Source organism: Motacilla alba, chromosome 7, assembly GCF_015832195.1.
Source record: "Motacilla alba alba isolate MOTALB_02 chromosome 7, Motacilla_alba_V1.0_pri, whole genome shotgun sequence".
Classification (NCBI taxonomy): Eukaryota; Metazoa; Chordata; class Aves; order Passeriformes; family Motacillidae; genus Motacilla; species Motacilla alba.
In genome coordinates, this window is record NC_052022.1 from 20906702 (window position 1) to 20930893 (window position 24192).

The 24192-nt window shown below is 40.8% G+C and overlaps 1 long non-coding RNA gene across 3 annotated transcripts; it reads left to right on the forward strand.

The window, feature by feature from the left end:
• Positions 1-1917: 1917 nt before the first annotated feature.
• On the forward strand, positions 1918-23511 carry LOC119703460. 3 transcript variants are annotated; one of them, XR_005257637.1, is made up of 6 exons: positions 1918-2228; positions 7792-7915; positions 16488-16618; positions 17752-17827; positions 19458-19550; positions 20144-23511. It is a non-coding gene; the product is annotated as an uncharacterized LOC119703460 (long non-coding RNA). The 3 variants fall into 3 exon arrangements; XR_005257636.1 differs by having other exon boundaries at positions 16488-17827; XR_005257638.1 differs by lacking the exon at positions 16488-16618 and having other exon boundaries at positions 1923-2228.
• Positions 23512-24192: the final 681 nt, after the last annotated feature.

Sequence of the window (24192 nt, forward strand, 5' to 3'; positions counted from 1 at the left end):
CACTGACTTCCTATCAAACTGTCAAAAAAATAATAAAAACCTTGTCACTAAGACACTGCTGGCAATCCTCACTAGACAGAATAAGGAACCTGCTTAGGCATAAATGAAATAGTTCTATTATGGAGCCATTGTTGAGAACAAGACTTTTATATCACTATTATATCCGTGGAAATTAATCAAATTTGTTCCCCATTTTAATTAGCCCCTTTATGTCACACCCAAATTCTGATGCTTGCAAGAAAAAAAGAGAAATTTTTTAATAATCAGATTATCTTTCTGAAAGAAGAGAGAAGAAAGATTTTTTTTTTAAATTTAAAAATAAAGAGACAGGAATATTTTTAAAAGAAAAATGTTATTTCTTCCAAATTATGAAGTGCTGCTCTCTGGTGTAACATTATTATTCTGTGTAGCAACTTATTAAATGAAGCAATTTATGGTAGCATCTCTGAAAAATGCCATCCTTTATTGAAATGAAAGTAATAGCATAAGGACTGTAAAATAAAAAGGCAGAATATCTTCTTTTAGACCATTACAAAAATACATGTATTGTCTATTTGAAAATCAATACAGTATATCATAAAATAAAATGGAGCTGTGGTATCATCATCATAATTTCTATTTCAAATGGTTTGCTGAGAGCCAAATTGTATCTTTCATGGCAAAAGAATGACAAATGGTTTAATTCAATATCATACGCATGTGTATATATGAGCTGAAATACTGCTACAACTCAAAGCTGTTAGGCAAATATTTTAGTATCACCACAAGTTTAAAAACAACAGACATGTGGGAGTGCATCCATTTATTTACACTTGTACTGACTTAAAATTCAAAATGCTGTTTGAAGCTTTTAAAGTACTGCTGTGGGATGTTAAATTACCGCTGAATTCTTACTGTTCTGAGATACCTTTCAACCTGCCAAGATGCATGATGATGATGATAATAATAATAATAACAGCAGTAGTGTGGGGATCTTTAAAATAATGCGGGGCTTATTTCTGTAAGATAAATACCATTTTCACTAACCCCTGTTTTATGATTCAGCATTTCTAATACAATAAAGTGAAATAATGAAAGTAAAACAACAACAGGTTTGTGTGGGCTGGGAAAGGGAAAACGAGCACGTGCATTGTCAGAATTTCTGCAGAAATTGTAGGGGGAAAGAAAACCTCATGTAAGTGGCGCTTCCCTCTCTCTTCCCCACGGGGAAAATTCCTCCTCTTGTTTTTAGTGTTCGCTACATTTCCTTCTTTTATTCCTCTTTCTGATCTCGTCCTTTTGTTCCCCTTGTCTCTCGGATGCCTCTCCTTCCTGCACAGCGGGAGCTCCTGGCAGCGGGGCCGGGGCGCGGCGGCCGCGGGATGGCGCGGGGCGCTGCAGGTGAGCGGGGCGGCGGGGGAGGCGGGCAGCGCCGGGCGGGGGCCGCGGGTGCGCGGGGCCCGCTGCGCTCCTGCCTCCCTCCTCGCCCTGCCTCCTTCCCAGGGACAGCGGGGGATGGAGCCCCCCGCCCGTGGCGCCGGGAGCTTTCTACACCTGCCTTGCTCGGGGCTGCGGGGGAGGAGGAGGTGAGATGGCAAATGTGTTCTCAGGTGAGGACGGGGGCTGTGAACCACCCGTCTCCGCCGCGCTTGGCTTGCGCGGGTTGGGAAGGAGCTTTTTGCTACCTGCTCCCATCACCATCTGACAAATGTGAGGAGCCCTCCGCCCGCCAGGCACGACCACTTTCACAGGCAGATAACCACCAAATGCCCCACAGTTGCGGGAGAGGACTTTTCCGCCTCTCTCTTGCTGAAGTTGTTTGTCGCACCTGGGCCATTGGTCGTTATCGCCGCTCGGCCGCGGCAGCGCGGGCACGGCACTACAAAAAATCTTTGCATTGCTACGGGATCAGAGGTCACCGCTGCAGGGGACCGGGGCTGGTTTATTAAACAGCCAAGTCTGTTTAAGGTGTAATTCCTCAGGAAGAGCAGTGTGCTTGTGGCCATTTAAACGAGTTAACGGAGCGTGCCCGTCCAAGCCCGTGTGTGCTTTTCTCCAGGCACAAACCCCAGCTCGACCGGCGGGCGCCCGGGGCTGCAGTCGGCCGAGTCGCCTCAGCCCCGCAGCTCTGTGACCTCTGGCTCCTGCCCATGTCACATCCCTGTCCTCCGGGTGGAAACTGCAGAAGAAAGTGCAGGATGCGCCTTGGTTTCGCTGACACCGCTCCAGCCGCGCTGGCTCCCGCACTGGTAATGACCGGGCTCACACAGGCGCCCGGGCGGGAGGCTCCGGGTCGGGGGGCGGGTTACAGACTGTCCCCGCCGCCGCCTGGCTGTTGGCAGCGGGTGCTGGGAGCGCGGCCCTGCGTGGGGAGTCCCGCGTGCCCCCACTCCCATCTCCGCACGAGCGTCTGCGACAGAGAAACCTCCCCTGGAGGCCGGGGCCACCGCCCCAGCCTCGCAGCGCTGCCCGGGGCCAAACGCGCTCCCCGCGGGCCTTCCCCGCCGGCTCCGGGCCCGGCCGGGCCCCCCGAGCCCGCCCGCGCCCCGGCACGGCCCGCGCGCGGCCGCCGGCAGGGGGCGCTCTGGCTCCGGGAACGCGCTGCCGCTGCCCGGCCCGGCCCAGGCCGCCCCGCCGCACGGGCAGGGGTAGGGCGGCGCTGGGGGCACGGGCGGCTGCCCCGGGCGCCCGGCAGGTACCGCGGGGCCGGGCTGCCGCACGGCAGCGAGCAGGTGACGACCTCTCCGGCAGAGCCGCCGGCCCGGGGGGACGGCCCGGGAGGTGCGGCCCGGCCCGGCACCCCGAGCGGCCCTGGGCGGGCGCGGGAAGGCGGCGCCGCGCGGGCGGAGGGGCCGGGCCCGGCCGGGGGCGGCAGAGGGCCCGGCGCAGCCACAGCCGCCGGCAGAAGTTGGTGACAAACGGGTTGTGGCCGTGGCCGCAGCCTCGGGTTTCTTTGTGCGTCTGTCAGCACTTTGGGTGACATTCCCTTCGCCGCGCGGGTGGCTGGCGATTTTTCCCTTTTTTATTGCTGGAAGAGGTCAATCTATACAAGAAAACAAGAAGAAAAGTCTTTGTAATTTTCACAGAGGTGTTTTAGAACATAGTGCCGAAAAAGCAATTTGTTTGTTTTTTTTTCTTTGATTTTTGTTTTGTAATTGCTGAGTTTTTAGCATTCAGGTGGATGCTCTTTCTTTAGTACAGATTTATGTTCTAAAGAGATACTAGATTTCTTTGACCATATCTGTGATCATAGCTTACAACTACTACTTATACATACCTGTGTTTGTAAGTATCTTATAAGACTCAGTAAGAAAAATGGTTTCCATTAAAAGCCTTCTGAAACAAAAATTTAAAAGGACAGAGGAAAATATGATAACCTAGCAGCCAAGCCGTGCTTTCCTCTAATGTATGATCCAAATGTTTTTGACCAGACCCATAGGAGTATAAATTGGTGTAGTGAATCTTACTGATTTACTTCAGCTGAAGACCTAATTCCAGTGCAGTGTATGCTCAGAATATGTAAAAGATGTTCCAGAGACCCAAAACCACATGGTTGTGCATCTCAAGATAAACCAAACTAAGCCAGGTGAAACCAAAATAAATTCTTGTTCTGTACTACAGTAATTACCTGTAGTGACTGCGAATTCTTCATTTCCCATGCACACAGACAGGTACTTAGCTAGAAACTGTATGTGATGCTTTAAAATTGAAAGAAGTAGTTTCTTGTTTGATTTTTTTTTTCCTTTTGGTGATAGATGTGCAGTCACTCTACGATATGTGAACAAATCTTTAAGAAATGAAATTAATTCTGCTTTGCTATTGCATATCCTGTAAAGGCTTTTAGTGACTTCACCGTTTCAAGTGGCTGTAAAATGAGAAATTCAATACTCACAATTTTAAAGTTTTATTTCTGTGGTGGTTTGCTTGCCTGGTCAAATTTATCTAGTGCAGCGTGTTGGTCAGGCAGCATTACAGGTAGTGGCTTATCAGTTATTTTAATGGGAGGTTTCCTAAATCCACTCTGGAATGAGATGTGTTTTAGGGAAAAGAGCAGGTTCCCCACACTCAAAACCAATCGCCCCGCTGACTTCCTTCCCTGGTTTTCTTCAGTAATTTCTCTAATGTGTCCAACCACTTTACTACAAAATAAATATTCAGAGATAAGGAGGGAGAGGGGGGAGAAGGGAGGAAAAAATAGGCCTCCCAGTGAGCTATTGATTTGAAATTTCAAACATTTTATTGATACAAGAAAAACCCAGACATAAGGAAGCAGTTTGATATTGCACAATATTTGAAAAAAAATGTGTGCATCTGTTTAGCACAATACACTGCATAATGACAGCAATCTTCCCTGTTTGTATCTATTCATCTGATTATACAGCATAACAATTCTTTTTGCTACACATTTATTTACTAAGGGATTTTTTTTAATGGATAATAAATTAGTAAATCAGATATCATGTGCTTGGGAAAATATGTTAGTTGACTCCCTACATGCAAGATAGTTGCAATTCATATTTTATGTGCTATTCAGCGATACTCACATAGAGAGATGAAGTTATGTGCTTCCCTTGTGGCAAAGACAAAGGAAGTTTTAAATCACTATTTAGTACTCTTTCATCTAGGCACATGTTATTTTGAAACGCTTCAGTTTTTAGCACCGCAGTGCAGCACTGATGTAATGAAGAGCTTTGACTTACTTGAAGTATAACCCAGTGGCCTTCTTTTGATGCCTTTTCCATAGCTATTTCTGCTGCAGCTTCCTGTCCTTGACCCAGCCATACATTGTGAAGTTCTCCTGAGTCAATGGTAAATTCAAACTTGTTCCCTAAACAGAACAATATACTGTACGACTTTGAGCCAAATAATGAAGTGTTCAAACAAGCTTGCGTTCTACACATAGTGTTAAAATGACCACATCACATGAGTCACCAAAGGAAAAAACCAGCCCTCAAAAATACAGTTTCAATCAATCAGCTGAGCTAGGATATTGTGCCGCTTTCTGGCTAGGTATTCTGTATTAGCAAAATGCTCCTGTGTCTGAAAAGCGTCCCAGAGTGAAACAATTGATTCCTGCTGATGGCTTCCCTACATATTGCCTGTATTAATATTTCAATGCACGCTGAAGTGGACGTGTTAGAAATTTATCTAAAGAAAAAAATATAAATTAAGTTAATGTCTCACTGAAGGTGACATTAGACGCAGGCAATGAAAGGGGTTTCACGGAAGTCTTTATGCTGGCATTAGGAAGTAGTTGGGTCAGAGGAGGGTTGGCAAATTATCAGTAGGGTCAAATCTGTTGCTGAAGTATACTTGTGCAAGGTTGATGACTTGTGCAAATACAGAAGAGCAAGCAGCTACCTCTGATTTCAGAAAGCAGCGAGTGTTCCCCAGGCAGCTGCCTGAGCCAAGCACTGAAACTTTCCTCAGACATTGAGTGCTGGAGGTATAAAGCTATTGGTGTGTTACATGTGACAGTGCTCAACAGTCATGGAAAGGCCTGGTTTATTTCTCGGGTTGTGGCAGAATTTCTAGGACCAGTGGTATTGCAGACTAACTTGCAGAAAGTTCTTCTATTTCATGGTGTTACGTTTTCTCGTGATTTTTAGTAATAGTATTTAGTCCAGACTGATCTAATAGTTCAGAATTGATAAGGGGGCCAGTCCAGGAGATAAACACTGCTGGGGAACAGCACTGCCTTCTTTGGAAGTTTTTGTGAACACTGTACACATTTAGTTCCAAGTTACATTTGGGCTAAGTTCCCATAAATAAAGAGTTACAGTTGACAGAACCTCGTGAAAAACAGCAAGGTGTAAGACCTGTCTGTGGGGCATAATATTTTGTCATGACTTCTGCTTGGTAGAGATCCAAATGCAAAACACATTAGGGTTGCTCAAAGTACAAAATCTGCCCTTCAAAGGGCTGAGACTGGTGATGCAAACTGACAGCACAAGTCATCCTGGACATTCTGCTACCTCACATAAATAGTAGGTTGAGGAGAGAACTTGTCACTTTTCATGCCTTTAGAAATTTCTCCTTTCTGGACATTTCAAATCCATTTCTTTTGCTTGTTCTATCCAGGAACCTTCAGTATCTCTCTTCAAGTAACATAATTTATTTAACATTGTCCACAATTGAAAAAGTAATATGTAGAGCCAGTACATTTGAGCACAAGCATGTGAATTTAAAAAATCAATGTAATTGAAGTTTTTTATTTTTAAAAATAAATATAATATAAATTTAAAAAAATAAAAAATGTAGGGTCATTATTGTAGATGCACTGTACCCTGATTTCTCTTCATGGAGAGTTAAAGTCAAGTAAATGTTGAAACAGTGATCTAAATTCAGAATGTTCACAAAGCATGAGTTTGTTTTTCGGTAGCTAAAAGCTTTAGAACAGAACAGCTGTGAAATTAATAGAACTTATTTGTAATATTTATCAGTGTTTATTTTCTCAAAAGCTTTGGGGTTTTTTTGTGGCCAGTTTCTTCTTTAAAAACATTTAAAAATCTTTTAAAATGATGCAATGCAGCTTCTCTATATTGTAAGCTTAAATCATACACATATAGAAACATTCTTTAGAGTATGTGAATATGTTCACAGATGATGATTAAGTGTGTCAGTCTATAAGACCAGCTAAGCCTTCACCAAAGTATGGACAAAATTTTAAACATAAAGAAATTTTTTTCTGAAATTTCTGCCTTAACAAATTAATGTGGATTTTTGTGTGTATGACTTTTAGTATGTCAGCAAGGCTAGAAACACTGAATTGTGTTGAGAAAGAGTATTATTACAACATTCCATGGACAACTGAACTCAGATTTCTCTAGAAGAGGAGCAGTTTTTATTAAGAAATTGCCAGATCAAAGTTATATGGTGAAATGCTTAAAAATTTCAAAGTCTGTAAGAACCAGACCTAAATTTTTTCCACTGTTGTAAGAAACAAGAGAGCTCTACACCATTATTTATTGTGTTGTACAGGGATGTGCTGGGTTCTGTTACTTGGTATTTAATCCAGAGGTGCATTCAGCTATGTATTAGTAGCAAGCACTGAGCCATTAGAGCAGCAAAAGATAGGACAGAAATAAACTGTTGGCTGCAATTGCCCCTTTGAAAAAGAACAGGAATTTTGAGAAGGGAGAGAAGGAGATTCCTTGGCCTCGGTGGAGTTTATTATTCTCTGGAAACAGGTAAACCAACCCTGGCTCAGGAAGATACTTTAGAATAGGAAATGTTTTGCCTTTGAAATGTGCCAGATTACATGTCATTTCAAATAGTGTTCATGGCAAAGATACCCCTGGGACCACCTTACAAGAGCTTTATTTCTTGCCTGCAAATTAGTCAATTCAAAACACTTCTCCTCTCATCTCTGCCTTCAGCTCTTAATACCACACACGCCATTCGTAAAATAGCGGAGAAGAATGAAAAGACCCTGGATACAATGGTACAATTAAAAAAATAAAACAAAAGACTGTAAAAGCAAGAACAAGATGGGTTTCAGCAGACAAGGGAAAAAATGAAATTTTGGTGCATTTTTGGAGGCATTTCAATAAACCCCTTTTCTTCCGTTTCAGCAGGGGCTCATTGAAACAGCTATGTTTTCCAAGTGCAGGCAGACAGCCAATAGCATCTAAATTATTTTTAAGAAAGCACTTATAGCACTAAGCACTCACTACTACTAAATCCATCTTAGAGGAGAAGGGTGGAGTAAGAAGAAAGGTCAACAAATGTATCAAGTTCTTTGTGTAATGCCTCACTGACATTTTCCAACTCCCTCAGCTGGCTTTTATTTTTTTATTTTTTATTTTTCAGAATCCTGGTAAAATGCAGTAAAGGATTTAAGGTTATCATCTGTCTCTCTCTAACTTCTGACATCTCTTTATAACAAGAAAGAGTCACAGCCAACTGTAACAGGAGGGCAACACAATGAATCCTGGTAAGACAGGGAAGGGGGGAGGTCCAACTTTGCTGCCCCTTTGCCCCTATTTCTTCCTCACAGAACAGAAGTGCCATCTGTTACTAGTCCTAACATGCATACATTTGATTTTCATTCAGTAATAACTATCACAGGAAAAAGATTATCAAGTGATCTAAAGCACTATCAGCATTAGCAGATCTTCCCATCCAGTGTTTTATTTGTACCTCCAAAGATCTAGCAGATGAAATGGATATGGGCAAGTGTCTTAATTGCCTAGAATTATTTTGTTTTCTTGTAGAGGACCATATGGTCAAGGTGTGGAATATGACCAGACTGAGGATATTTAGGTGCTTAGGTCAGAAAGAGATTTAGGAAAATCAAGCAAAAGGACTGATGTTTATATTCTCCAGTCTGAGCTCACTACAGTCTTTATTACTTGGTGTTGTAATACATCACCATAATAATGGAAAATAAAATCATAGCATGTTGTGTGAGGGTAGACAGTATTAAAGTATAAGACCATTTTAAAGCAATCTGTAAAAATGTTTTTTAGGCTTCAGTCAAATTTATCACATTCACCAAAAAAAATCCCAACACCACCAAACACCTTCCAGCCCAGCAAACTCAGTTTCAGATTGTGCTAGTTTCGACTGGGGTAGATTTTCTGGGTTAATTTTCTTCATAGCAGCTGGTGTGGGGCTGTGTTGTGGATATGTGCTGGAAACAGTGTTGATAATTCGGAGGTGTTTTAGTTATTGCTAAGCAGCACTCAAACAGAGTCAAGGCCTTTTTTGCTCTTCACACTGTTCCACCAGCGATGAGGTTGAAGGTGCACAAAAAGTTGAGAAGACAACAGCTGGGGCAGTTGACCACAAGTGACCAAAGGGATGTTCCCTGCCATATGGCGTCATGCTCTCTGTGTAAAATAGAGGTGGAAGTTGGCTGGGGACTGTGGCTCGAGGACTGACTGGGCATTGGTTTGGTGGTGGTGAGCAATTGTTTTTCAGTGGCATCACTTGAGTATTATTTCTCTCTTTTTTGGTATTATTATGGATCCCTCAGCTATGCCCAGTTTTGCCTGTTATCTTATTGTTGAAAGAAATGGGGTGCAGCAGCAGATCTCTGCAAAGGAAGGGTGCCTACAATGTGCTGTTTGCAAAGCAGGGTAACGATTAAACAAGTGGTGCAGTGGATTTCTCTGTCAGAGCCCTTCACGTATTTCACTGCTCTTTCCTCTTGCTGTCTATACCTGATTGTTTTAGCAGTCTCTCATTTCTTCAGCTTCATATCTTTTCCCCCTTTGCTCTTGCTGCCTGTATACCTGGTTACTTAAAACACTTCTGTGACCAGAAATTGGCTGCCCTGTCAGATGCCAGCTTTCTTCCCAAAGGCTGGGGAATGACCTCAAGCGTGGGAGATGCATGGCCAGTGCTGTTATAATGTAAATAAACATGTAAAATGGTTCAAGAGGAAAAAGCCAAGAAAATTATTAGCAAGTAGCTTATGCTTTAGACTTGCTTAATTTGCTCAAGTCAAATCTGAAGCTGATCTGTCTGGCAAACCTACTGATGCCTACATTGTCAAAATACATGAGACAACATTTCATTTCTCCAAATTTCCATTAATTTCATTGCCTTATTTTCTTTCTTTTCCTCCTACACGGGGATGACATTTTTGAAGTGTATTTTTAAGAGCATAATTTGATCAAATGATCCAAGGGAACTCCCTGTAGATATCCATGATTTAATGCTAGATGTGCTCTAAAGGTTAGCATGCCTGACAGTGGCAATTGGTTTAACCCAAGTTAATTTTAAAATAATTAATAGAGTGTGTTTTTTCTGAACAGAACTGTATCTTGCTTACACAACTCAGTGAGAAATGCAGGGCCCTGCATGTGTGGTGGTGAGCATTCTGAGCATCCCAACCTCGACCAGAGCAGGTCTTTGTCACCTTGTTGAAGTCAGTCATTGCACGTGTCCTCGTGCGAGATGCTTGTAGCTGACTTCCAGATAACCTTGAGGATACTGGACAAGAATTCACTGGCTGGCTGATTTATGTTTCAGTAGTAGATATTCTGTGCTCTGAAAACAAGTGGGGTCAGCATCTGAATCTGAATTTCTTTGTTTTCCCTTTTTCTTCTCCATTTGGAATTTTATTTTCCAACTCAGAACACATGCACTAGAAGCCAAAGAAATCTCTTTTTTCAGGTTAATATTTTCATCCTAGTCCTGGTTCATATGCGTGTAGGCTTTGGGCTCCTCTGCTCTGTACCCGTTTGTCACTCTTTTCAAAGGGAAGAAGGAAACTCTTGGTATGGGTGCAGAACTTAGATCTGTGCCGAATAAGAGCAAGAACGCAGCTGCACAAGACTCAGCATACTTCTCACAGACAAAATGCAGTGAAGGAAAAGATGACACTTTAAGCTAAATGAAAGATCATTATACAACACTCTTTCCATTCAGTTCGTTCTAGGGGGAATATATACATGTGGCAGCAGCACTCAGGACATGAAGAGCTACTTTGAAAGTTGATGCGTTTCCCAGTGTTTGAGATAAAGATGGAAAGTAGAGACTGAGAAAATTGGCTGTCCCTGCAGAGGTGCCCCCCGGCCACAATAATATTTTGAAACTGTTATACTTTTCTATCCTTACCAAGAAAGCAGCCTGGACTGGTTCAGAGCAAACGCAGTTTGTGGGAGGTATTTCAGACTGATGTTCTTCCCTGATGAGGAGTATTCCAGAGGACTGGCAGAGCAAGCTGGCAGCATGAACAGCTCAAGCTGCAGTAGGGGGACCCAATCAGAACTACACAAACTTTCCTTGTGCTGTGCTGAATTGGGAAGGCATGCAAGGGAGACCTGAAAACCTTAAGGCAAAGGAAAACCTTAAGGCAAACCCCCTGCTCTGTGGGCTGCTTGGCCACACAAATAGGTGTACATACACAGAGTGGTAAATGGGAGCTTGTGCAGGGTTTGTGCTGTACTGGGAGAGCTAACTGGGCTCTGAAAGTAAGCTTTACCCTTTCAAACAGACCAAGGTAAATGACAGTTGAGAGTGTTACATGTAAAATGGGTTGGGTTCTTTACACTCAGCCTCATGTTCTCAGAGTGTTTTGCTCACTGCACTGCCTTGTGAAATCAGCAGTAAAAGCCTGTGACCAGAGGGAAAGTGGTAAGCTAGTGGTAGCACTAGTGGTAGCACTGATTAAAACAGCAGCACGCAAACACAGTGACCTCTTCCTGAGTGGTAACCTTGAGTGAGAGCTAATTCACTGGATTGATTTTATTCAGCTTGTCCATGAGAAAGTAGAGCACAGCAGCATTGACTGCAACTGGCCAGAAGTGCTTGTGAGCTTCAGGGATCTTTATAGTGCTTGTTTCAGCTTCCAGGTTCTTATAGATGGTGGTGATGTTATGATGTGCTATTACACTCGAAGTCTTCTGTTTGGCAAAAATATACTGGCGAAAGGCAAAAGAATATAAATTAATCTAAAAATTTATTGTTAGTCCAATTAATGTTTTAAACAGTCTAATAGTCAAAATTACTTAATGAGCAAAGGAAGACCACATTAAAAATAGAGCTAGAATTGCAACACTAAAAATCCCCTCTTCTCTGGTATTGCACTTACTCCCTCAGTTCTCCTTTGGGTCTTAATATTGGTATTCCTCAAAAGAAATGGGGGAGTATTCTGATGAATTATCACCAGGATTCATGTGATACTCATGGGAGAAGGATGTCTTTCCTCTGAGCCTGGTGTCTGCTCAGATTTCGTTTTATATGTTTTCTTAACACTATAGTCTAACTATGATTAAATGGCTGATTTGTGTCAAATGTGTCTGCACTCTTCCCCACAGCTGACTCTAGGATTGTAGGCAGTTCAGTTCACAATGAATAACCATTTGTTATTATCCTAAATTAGAGTTAAGCTAAAACAAATCTAGTCAAGAGTGCCTCACAGCTGAACAATGGCTATCACGGCTAAACCAAGTTAAAACCTATCTAGGCCCAGAAAAAGCCAGAGCATTGCTGAGTCCCTACACTGTCACCTCGATACAAACTCTGTTGCTTTTTACCAATAATGGCAAAATCACATCTATTGGGCTATAAAGTCACTTTGAATAGTCTGTGAAATGCAGAGCAAGGATTTGCAAACCCTGCTATGACTGCAGAGTCATGACTGAGCAGCAGATCTTGGAAACATTCACACTTTCCTAACTTCCCTTGAATTAGAGTAATTCAAAGTCTGATTGACTTGTAATTCTTCATTGCCATCAGGAGGCCAGCTAACAAAAAGTATTTGATTTTCATTGCCAATATAATTTTCCCAATCAGCAGGAATACTGTGATTATTAAACTGAGAGCTATAGTTTGTAGTGCTAAGTTAAAAATTCTTGTAGCTGCAGGAGACCATAGTGTAACCTGATAAAGGTATAGGATAATTAAGAAACATGCTTGAATGTAAGATATAACAGACATACAGACACACAGACAGGCACTAGCAGGCAGGTTTTACATGAAGTAGTTCACAACAATTTCTGAAGTTGGGTCTCTACACAAACACAACTAGATCTCATATATATGATTTGAGATTGATTAGAAACAGAATGAGAGATGTCATAGTCACACCTATTTGCCTTTTGAGCTAAGTAATCATCTGAAGACTGGAAACTAATATCTTCACATCTCTATTAAATATTTCAATGCTATTTGTCAGCATTCTTCTGAAAAGACTCAATATTCCATTTTCTTTGGCAGACTGTGTTCACAGATGCACACCTTTAATAACTGAAGAACTTGTTATACAATTCCAAAATTATCTGATCAGCTTCCTGCAAACAAGAACTTTGCAGTTTTCATCATGTACAAAATTTAAGATGCTTTAAAAAAACCTCCCATACCATTGTACATAAATGGTACATAAAATGTGATTTTTCAATGGTAAAAAAATACCCTGTTGCTCCATCTTTTCTTTTATGTTTTAAAAGAAGGATACTTTTATGTTTTTAAAGAAGGATACTTTAAACTCAGAATTTCAGCTGTACTTGTAAATATATATATATATTAATGTTACAGGAGTAGATATTAATATCTAGTTGATCTGTTAAATGTGATTACTCTCCAGAGGAGGACATACAAACCTCGTCATCTGGAGATGAGGGAGTCACAGCCTTCCACGGTTCCTCTGTCAAATGTTTCACCACCCTCATGGTAAATGATTTTTTCTAATCCCCGGTCAGAATTTGTCTTGGTCTGACTTCTGCTTGTTGCCTCTTTTCTGTCCATGTGCACATCTAAGAAAAACCTGTCTCTGTCTTCTTTGTAGCCTCTTGTGAAGTATTTCCAGACAGCAGTAGATCCCCCTGCCCTCTTGGCCTTTTCAAGGCTGAAGAACCACAGTGCCCTCAGCCTCTCCTTCACAGGTTTCCTGCCATAGCCTCCACTGGAGTAGGTTCATGTCTTTCTTGTACTGTAGGAGATGCAGCAATTAAATTTGAATTTTTCATTTATAACATCTATTTTTTGTTCATACACTTAGTGGTTGTGTAACACTCTTAGCACCTTCTGTAGCTGTACTTTCTTTTTGAGTTTTGTCCTGTTTGGTGTAGTTGGATGTGCTTCTACTTCATCTGTCAGTTTTGTTCTCTGAAGTCCGAATTTCTCCTTGCACTGCCAGTTCTTCAGTTACATCCCTTGCCACTAACTAGACAACCCATGTTTCAGCATGTTACAGGCTGTCCAAGTGAAAGCACCCCCCCATCTATCCCCCCCACCCCTTTATTTCTTTCTTTCTTCTCTTTTCAATTTGCAAAATCTTGTTCTACTTCCTGGATACCTCTGCAAGAAGCTGGGACCCAAGGGTATGGTTCCCTCTAACACACTGCCCGCGGACCAACAAAGTTTAGTACAGGGAATACCTAGAGGAGAGGATCCAGGATTTTAAAATGATAAGAGTGGGAAAGCTCCTCTGAATTTGACTCTGTAAAACTTCTGGCAGAACTTGGCTCTGCTGTGCTGCTATATGGAGTGCTTCTGAGTTTCACCTGCAAGTCACTGAGAACAGAGCATACTCAGGACTTGGCAGAAATAATTCTCCCTTTTGAAGGATCAAGCTCTTGAAGAACCCCCACTGTTAGAAATATGACCTCTTCAGGTACTTAAAATTACTTAATTAGCATTATAAACATTAGAAAGAACAAGATCATTCTAGCAAAGGTAATAGAGCTGTAATTGCAGGTGTTACAGAATTTAGTACAAAAGATGGGTGTTCCCAATATTTGTTTTAAAGTGTTTTAAAAGGCTATAAAAAGAAGGGAAGCAAGCAAGCTATCAGGTAGTGGGTTTTTTGCCCTCCATGTTTTTGTGAACTAAGATTAGAGGGAACACATAACAAGCATCTTGCTATTAACTTTGCCCATGACAAATAGTGCAGCTGCATGTAGCGTGCAGGAACATCTGTAGAATCATGACACATGCAGAATTCCCCCACACTGAGAGCGTGACACTATACTGAAAACAATTCAGTTGTAGAAGCAATATAAATGTATTTTATATAATCTTTCTCCACCTTCTCCTCCCCCTTGTCTTTTGAATCATGTTGACTACAGGATTCTGTCACTTTTTCCCAGCATCATTAAAACAGTATAAAAGTGACTAAGCATTTCGGAATTATGCTCTTCTTTCGTTAGCAGCTAGGATGCAGACATTTCTTATCTGAAGAAACAAAAAAAGAAGGAATAACCAGTGGCAGAAATGCACTGGAAAGACACCATAGCTTACTCCAAATGGAACTTGACATGGTTTGAAGATGCAATTTAACTCTTGAGAAATCAAAGGGTGATTTTCTGTGTCAGCATCTCACGTGGTTGTTCAGTTCAAAGTGAGCAGTCAGATTGCTGCCAGTCTTTGCTTCAGCCATGTAAGTGATGGCACAAAGTACTGTGATACATGATATCACAAAGTGCTATGGAAAAATATGTCTAAAATCTAGAGATTTCCAAAGTAAGGGGAATCTCCTTGCCTGGGATTTTGTGAGTTCCCACGGTTTATCATCCTAATGTAGTGATGGCAGAACTTGGTCAATGACCCTTTAAGCTCCACATGGTCATAGACTATGCCTTTTTCAAAATCCTTGAAGGCTTTTCCCAAAAATTATTTTAACAAAATATTTGCTTCCTTCTTCTAAATATTCTGTTGTTTGCTCTCTGAAATAGTTGTTCTGCAATCTTTAGATTTTAGAAGTAAGAAATTTTATAATTGCAATGCAAACACTGATTTTTGTATTGTCTGAGGTTGTCTGAATTTAGACTATGTGATGATAATACCATGAGAAGGCAAACACATGCATGTTATGAACACCTAGATCATCATCAACTTGTTTCTTTGAAACATCTTACTTTCAGTCATTAGGACACCTCAAAACTGATAACTATGTGAAGCTCCAAGATAATTTCCAAATTTTTATGCAGACTGCAAAGCAAGCATGAAGCTACAAGACCCAGCCGTGTTGGTCATAATTTTCAACTCCTTGCCCATTAAATTCCTGCTACCCCACTGCAAAAACACTACCTTTATGACATTTTCCCATTAGGATTTTATTGATAGGATGCATTTTTAGTTTACTTGCTGATACACTTCGGTCAAGTTGTTCGAACTCTTGCTTCATGCATCACCTGAAAAAACCTTGTTTTCCTATTTCAGAGAAACATACTGTCCATAAATGAGAAGGTTTTTAAAGCACTCTGATGACTGGAAAGATATGCAAGTATATCTTATATCCCCTGGTGACATTTGCTTACTTGCAGGGGTATATTTATCTCTTAATTAAATAAGATGTGATGCCTCACTTAATAATACAATGATTTTGAACATCCGCTTCCTGGTTTGTGTGGTCCAGTGACTGCTTACATGAGATACACAGTCATGTGCATCAGCACAGCAGAAAGAAACAGCATACATCCTGCAGAGCTGGAAAATGCCTTCATTAACTTTTCAGTATCCACAACTTTCTTATGGAGAGGTGCACATCCCATGGCCAGATGTGACTGCAGTCAGCTGTGGCCACTCCAAGCTGGAAATGAGTGTCTGAGCATCTTGTTCCCTAATCCTTCCACTGCAGCGCCTGTGTTGTGGCTGGTCTCTTGGGTGACTGCTTCAACAGCTCCTTGTAGTCCTGGGCTCCAGTTAATAATATAAACAGTGGCACAATTTTCAACAAGTTAGCAGCATAAGGAGTTGTGGAAAAATGGACCAGGGAAAGCTTTGTTTATATGATACGTAAAATGGAGCTCTAGAATACCCCTCTTGCAGACTTTACTTCAAATAAATTGAAGAGTTTTGTGGTAATTTAAAAAGTTTTATTTTATTTTCCTCATAATGGAGACGCGTGATTCTTGGAGGGAAAACACACACAAATGGATATATTTACCATGGAAAAATGAATTGAAAAATAAAGATTATGAAACAAATACAGCTAGTTTGGTTTAGACCCAAAGGAGCCAAATTCAGCATCAAAATGATTAATATTATAGCTGATCTAATTCTTTTAGTTGTTTTTCTTTGCTTGTATTTTTGCTGCTGTGTCTTGTTTACAGCTTCTCAGCCAGAAGAATATCCTGAAGCAAATTACTGTCAGAAGCCAAAAAAAGTATCCATAATTCATCCTAACGCACTGTCAACTTAATTTTAAAGTAATTTTTCTGCTTTACGAGTTCTGGCTGAAGTGGTAAGTTTGCAAATCCATAAATCAAACCATAGGAAATAAGGGAAATACATACCTCTGTTTAAAATATTCTGTTTTCCTACTTCATTGTAAGCATAGTTTTTTATTAATTAAAACTTCAGTCACTAAGAAGAGAAGAGACAAAATTATGGATTGTATTCTTTACAACTGTACACATCTGTGTTGTGACTCCAGAGCCATCTCTTGGGCTATAGAGAGCTTTTTCAAGATTTATAATAGAAGAAATTAATTTAGATTGTGTATTCCTGTGAGCACTCTGAGGAGCACATGTGTACGTGTGTGAATTAGGCTGAGCCTGTTGAAGTCTGTAAAGGGCACACCGTGCTGTGATGTCTCCTGCATTTGTCCTGGGGCCCTGTGCAGGTGTGCAGATACTCACGAAATGTCCTCAGTTTCCAATTGTTTCCAAACTGACCTCACACATCTCGAATAACAGTGAGGCTGATTCAAGTTCTTTAGCTTAAGAGACACATTAGAGAGCAGGTGTGGAAGCCTTCTGTGGAGAATCACTGAAAATTTGGTGCAACCTGTGTCCCTGAGTGCAAGAACAGCAGCCTGGCTGCAAGTGTGAGCATGGCCTTGTTTGTGCTCTTCTGCACACTGGGGGAAAATTGTGCAGAATTCCTTGTCCCAGGACTCAGTTTATCATCACAGAGGGAGTGGAGCCCCAGTGTGTGTTCCGGCTCAGAGCTGCCACCAGCAGCTACTGAATAGCACGACGTTCTGAATCTCGACACATCATGAAAATCCTGCTTTAATCAAATGCTCCCGGGGGAGCAGGAAATTCAAGATGCACTTCCAGCCTGGGCTGGTGCACACCACTGGGTCAATACTTGGCATAAAGAGCTTTCTGCTTGTCGGTGCAGTGGAGGGGGGTCAGGGGACACTCGTAGCAAGCAAAACCAACAGGCAGCACATGAGGTAACATGACAGCATAAGGGCAGCAAGAAAGAAGAGGCAAAGGTACGGGACTGAGTGGGGCCCTGTGGTGGCTGGATTAGAAAGTGTTTTGCCTGTCAGCTTGAGCTGTTTAATTAAGGAATTTCACAGTAATTTTGACTAAGCTTAACAAGCAACAAATTCAGTGCTCTGGCTCACTAAATTCTTTCTTGCAGTCTAAATAAGCTGCAGATCTCAGAGCTGGAGGAATTCAGTGCCTTAACAGCACTTTCTCTCCAGCCTGCACTGTAGGTAAGTGCTGACCTGGGGCAACCTTTTTGGGGTTTAGAGAGCTTAGACAAGGCTGGGGTCCAGGATCCCTATATTCAGACACAATCCTGAGTAGTAGAGGCTGTGAGGAAATATTGTTTTACATTTACTAGAGGGGCAGGGGAGGGAAGGGAGGACTCAGGTCTAGGAAAGAGAGTAGGTACAACTAAACTAGAAGGAGGGGAAGGACTCAAGAATATAATGAGGAGGTGGGGGAAATGACACTGGAATAAAAGGGTGAGTATATGAGATACAGACTCATCCTGGCCTTCCTCTGTTCAAAGCACTCCCTCCAAGGGTGGGTATAAGACTTGAATAGAGGGGATGGATGTCAAAATATTTCCATAAGGAATATAGTGCAATAAATCAGAGAAAAAGGGCAGAATGGAGGCAAGGAGCAAACGGTAGGAGAATTATTTTAGTTCTAAGTGAATGATTATGTCTCCTGAGTGATTACACATCAGGGTGGTGGTGGTGTGTTGGGGAAGATTGTTCAGCTAGATAGGAAGGAGTGCTCAAATTGCAGTTATTGAACTGTAGTTCATGCAAGGGTGCAAATAAGATAAGAAAAATAGACAAGTAAAAATCCAGCTGGAGTCAACGTGTTTTGGGCACAGCAATCCTTGTGAGTTAATGTAACTATCATACAGGTGCAGGAAGAGTTTTCAGAGGAAGCTACTTTGAATACTTGTAGAACATAATCAGAGAGAGGCCTGGTGAAGAAAATAACAGACTATTAAAAATTTTCTGAACATAACTTGCAAGTAATGGGTTAAGTACGAGATGAATAATTTCTTTCAAGTTTCTGCCAGAACAGGACCACCAGCAAGAAATACCTGCAGTATGACACACAGCTATAGAGTCATCCCAGTACAGGGCTGGTGAAAAACAAGAGATACGATGCCAATATATGGTATCCCATTCATTATACTGCGATGAATGGAAAGTAGGAAGGGGCTTGAGCAGAGTTGTTATGGTTATTGGGGCATTAACACCTTGGGCAATATCAGGCATTCAGAAGAAAGAAAGTTGCCATGTTTTCTTCATAGCTCTGCATTCAGTTTTATTCTCACTAGCACTGGTCCCTTTTTTATTCAAATAGATAATTTATATATTGAAACAGATGTGAGTCTTACCCAGTTTTTCCCCAGTGCTGAGGTTTGATCTTATGCCAATGATGACTGACAGGCACTGCTGTCACTTTTCTGTTTAGTAATTGCTGTAGCATCCACCCATTCAGTGACTGGATCAAGACCCTTTGTGTCTGTAATAGGGACCTGGAATAATAAAGTTTTAAATTTCTACTTACAGAAGCTAGTATGTATCAGAATTCGCTCACTTGTCTTTTTGTAAAAAAGCGCCACTGGGAAAAAATTATTGATCCTCACTTCACCCAAAATTTAAGAGATAAAAAAAGATGAAGATTCCTGCACTGAATCCAACAGTCCTTCTTTGGCCTCCAGTAGGTTACTGGGAACTTAGTAGCGGGGAAGTTCTGAACTCATCTTTGCTCCGTGTGGAGCAAAGTCAGCAATTACTATAGCCAGTTATTCTTTCAGATGTTTAATGTTACACTTATATTGCTTTATACATGCTTGTATTTTATCACCAGGTGCTGTATGAGAACATGGAGCTGCACGTCACAGTACATTTTTACCATGGGTTAAGGGAAACTGTTCTAACACTCCCAGCTTCTGCTGGCCAGGTACCTTCTGCTTTGTTACCATGGAGGTACTTTGTACCTTCTTTGTTACCATGGAGGGTCAGTCACACAGTGCTGGTCAGATTATGTGTTGCCTGTTATGTCCACAAGTATATGGGAATATAGCAAGGGAAAGAGAATGACAAAGCTTTAGTGGTTTGCTGTCCCTGACTGTCACAGTATTAAGTTGGAAGAAACTGCAAAAACCCCGAGTTATTTTCCTCAGCAGTCCAGAGTTCAGGAAGACCCAGTCACAGGGACAGTTGCTGGCACTGCACGCCATTCCTCCCTTCCCCAGACTGGCTTTCTGGCCAAAGTTAATGATTCATAAGATTCTGCACTGATTTCACTGTGAGCTTCCACATTTGCATAAGTAAAAGCTTCTGCAGCTTCTGTAGGGAGATTCTTAGTGAAATTGCAGCACAAAACATTGATATTATGTAATTATGGTGGTTCATCTTAACTTAAATGAAATTGTTACTTTAAACTTGCTCTAAGTGGCTCACAATGTAATTTTTGTATGACACACCTACAAAACAAATGAGTTAATCACAATATGTGTCATTTTTAATTTTTCTCTTTCATTTTTCTTTCAGTCATTCTCTCTTTGTAATTAGCATGAAGACTACCCTTCAGTCAAAACTAGCCACCTGGAAAGTTTCAGCTTGTAATATGCAGCTTTTTTTTTTTTTTTTTGTGAATTATGAATGTGCAAAAAAGAGACCTTTCTCCTTACACCCACTTCCTTGCATAATTCAAATGTGAATGAATGAATTTTATTCAGGCTTGCCAAAAAAAAATATATTTCAGCTGATAACAAGCATGAAAAATTTCAGATGAAAGGGATTTTTTTTTAAAAAAAGAATATTCTGAGCATGGGAGAACAGCAGGTTAAGACAGAAGTTTCTGTGCAGCCTTAACTGTAACAATTGCTATCAAGCAAATACCATATCCAAGCACTAAATCTTGCTTTGTGCTGCCCTAGTGCACAGTAGCAGGGACAGAGTAGAATAATAAAATCTGATCCCCTTATGCAAACAGCAGGGCACAGCACTTGAGAGAATACAAGGAGAAGGTGAGCCTGCCTACTGTTGTGGCTTGCTAACCATATTCCCAAGGTCTGTGGGTTAGTTGTCTCCTCTAGCTCCAGTCAGATAGCAAAAGGAATTTCAAACACTAGCAAAGGGAATGTTTTGCTCCTTTCCAGAAGAACTCTTTACTAATTCCTTGCCTCCAAATGTACTGTTCTATTAAATAAAGTATTTGAAGGAATTCTTATAAGCAACATTACGGTTTAATGGGTCAAAAAGGGAATGGAATCAGTGCCAGGCATTTTTGTGATTAACTGTATTTTAAAAATATGTATCTGTGAAGAAGGTATTATCTGTGCAAAGCAGAATGAGATTTGGGCTCATGCCAGTACCACTTTGAAAATAAACTATCACAGTGAAGAAATGTTACCATCTGGAACATTTCTGCATCAGATTTTCTCTTGTCCCTAATAATGCCTTGGTGATAAGTCCAGCTCTCCTTTTCTACTCAGAAAACAGGATTAAAACTCCCATTCATTTACTATGTGTTTGTTAAAAAAATGCCCATTACAGTGGCTAAACAGCAGTGAATACTAAAGTATTACCTTTCAGATTCACAGTTCCACATTGATTAGAGGATCAACAGACAGGATTTGCAAATGGCAAGCCTGGGCATAAAAATCCCCTTCCAGTCTGACGTGAGTTGACTGTTGCAAGTTGAGCTTGGCAGCAATGACCAAAATTGAGTTGTCAGCATCCTCCTGCATAGTGGAAGAAGTTGTTGCTTTCTCGTGCAGATGCAAGAGTTTCTGTGGGAAAACAGAACATAATCATGGTTCTGAATGTCTCTGTGGATTGGTAATGTCTCTAATACATAGATCACTTGTGCAAATTCAGTCCCAGCTGGATGGGAAATTATTGAAAATGGTTGTTGCTTGATTGATATAAAATGAGTTGTCAGCTTGATTCAATGCCTTCAGGGCAGATGTCCACAGCATAATTGGCACCTGTCAGAAACAAAGAATTCCTTGGTACAGAGTAACAGCTACTCATGCAACCACCCAGAACAGTCCTTGCATGCCAGGGCTCAGAGAAGAAGGCAGAAAAAAAAAATACTTCTGGGCAGGATCTTTTATGCCATAAAGTCAATAAGAGATTTGATGTGACACTTGGTGCTAGCTTTTCCCTGGGATCCTGGCTGCACACGATCAGCTTTTCTGCTGTTTGGTCAACACTTTCCCTAAGAATTAGAAGAAAACTCACACATTTGGTTACTTGCTATTATTGTCATGGTGAAGGTGGGTTTATAAAGACCAGTTAATAAAGAAATGTTTACATGTTTGCTCATTATAAAAATGCTGTGAATAATTTTATTTTTATATTTCTTGAGAAATTCTCCTCACAACAATACAACTAAAGAAAAAAGAGAGTGTCCTCTCAGCAAAAAATAAGGCAAAGAAACAGCCAGGACTGACAGTACAGCAGTGTCAGTATCACACTGTTTGCTAATAGTAAACAGTGATCTATTGTTTACCACAGAGTAGATTAAAATGGATTTTTTCCTATAAGTCGCTAAATAGCTGTCATATGGTTATTACTGCCTTTGACCAAGTGTGGTACAGCTAACAACAGGAATGAATTCTAACAACAGTGATGAATTCCCATCACCAATCTGTCGAGCTGGCCACCTTCTTCATGGGGCTGGTGCTTTGGGAGGTACTAGCTGAAGGACTTTCCATTAAAACTCATTTTACTGTGTTCATCTAGTGCATGGCTCAACTTTCCTTCTCTCCTTTCATCTCTGTTTCCTCCCTCAGATTATTTTTCATTATGCCTCCCCCCCCAGCATACCCACACTTTGCCTTTCATCTCTCTATGTATGCTATTCCAGCACTTGTCAGGCCCAGCAGGAGGCACATGGGAGAACCAAACAATATGATATGTTAGGTGGAAGAAAATATTAGAACAATCATTTATTGTCACACTTTAAAGAGGTCTGCTATGTTATTTATTTTATTATTCTGTATTAGGTACATGGTTTAGTTTTACAGGCATTATTAATCACTGAAATACATTACACTTTCAGCCAGGACGTTAACATTTTAAATGCATTCATCTTGCTTCTTTAAACAGAAACAATGGGTCTTTTGCACTGCCTTCCCTCCTCTTTAGTCAATAAATCCTTTCTATTGATTCAGGAAATAACTCTTAAACCCTGTTTTATATTTTAAGTTCCACTAGCTACCCTTAGCCATATAATTTTGCTCAGTAACAAATGGATCTTCTATTTTTGCTGTTTACTATGTGTTTGGTTATCAAACTCAGCTTGAAAATATTGGGTAGAAGAGGACAAAAACTGTAATGGCAGTGAGCCACCATGAGAGATTTCCTAAATGAATGTTGCAATAAAATAAAGTATCTGTAAAAAGTGTATGTGTGTGTGTATAAAAAGCGATCTCATCAGTAGATGAATGATAAATGAAAAAATCCATCAGTGAGTATGGATTCCCTTGAGCCAGCCTGGATCAACAGACAATATGGATTTTTGATAATTCATGGCTTTGCCATTATTTATTCTCTCCTGAAATACCCATTGCAAATCTCAGAAAGATAATTAGAGAATTATCATATTGCTTAACTAAGTAGTGCAAATTGTATTAGATTCTATGTATCCCAATCCTGGGCAGAATCATTAGTGTTGTTTAATTGTTACAAATATAGTCATCATTTTAATAAATTGCCTTCATTGTCAATATCCACAATTGACTACTTCCCTTAATGTTGGTGGATAGGTTAGTTACCAGGTAATCTTACAGTTAAGATATACCACAATGAAGCAAAAATGTAAGAAAATGCAAAGGTCAAAACCATGTTTCTATTATGAAAAAAATGAATGATAATGACATAATTTTTTCAGCTCATCAGGTTCTTTGCTAAGTGCCTCTGTTATTGCCAGATCAGTAGTGTATAACAAAGAAGTGCTTTCTGTAGGCTGCTTCATTAGCCTGCCCTGTAGGACCTCACCTCAGACCTTTCACTAATCTGTTGGCCAGCTCAATAGCCTTGTTAGTTCTATTCACTTCTTCCTGGCAGCGGATTTTCTCAGCTGTAGCTCTCTCAAAGGCAGTGGTTAAGGCAGCCAGGATTGTGTCTAGTTCCTCCAAATAAAAACAGTAACAAACAACTTCGGACATTGTAAGAACTCATAAAAAAATTCTGCTGTCCCATTTAATATTGCTGAAAGTTAAATTACACGGTGCAAGAAAGGTGTAAATATTTAACTGTGCTCAGAATTTTGTTTAGGTTGCGGTCCAAACGTGGATTCAGGAAAACCTGGGGAAAAGTGGGGCCGGTCTTCTGATTTCCCCCAATTGTTCAGAACAGCCTTCAAAATGAAATAAGAAACTTGATCTTATATCAGTAAAAAAGGAATATTCCCTTCTTCCCAAGGATTCTGAAATTAATCTAAATATATTTCTTATTGCAGCTGTATATCTTCCATAGCAGATCCCAAACTTGAAAATACAGCTGTTTGGAAACTAAAGAAGACAGAAGGGTTTAAAGATAATAGACAAAATATTTGAAAATGCAGAAGTCAGTGGCCTTTGTTGACT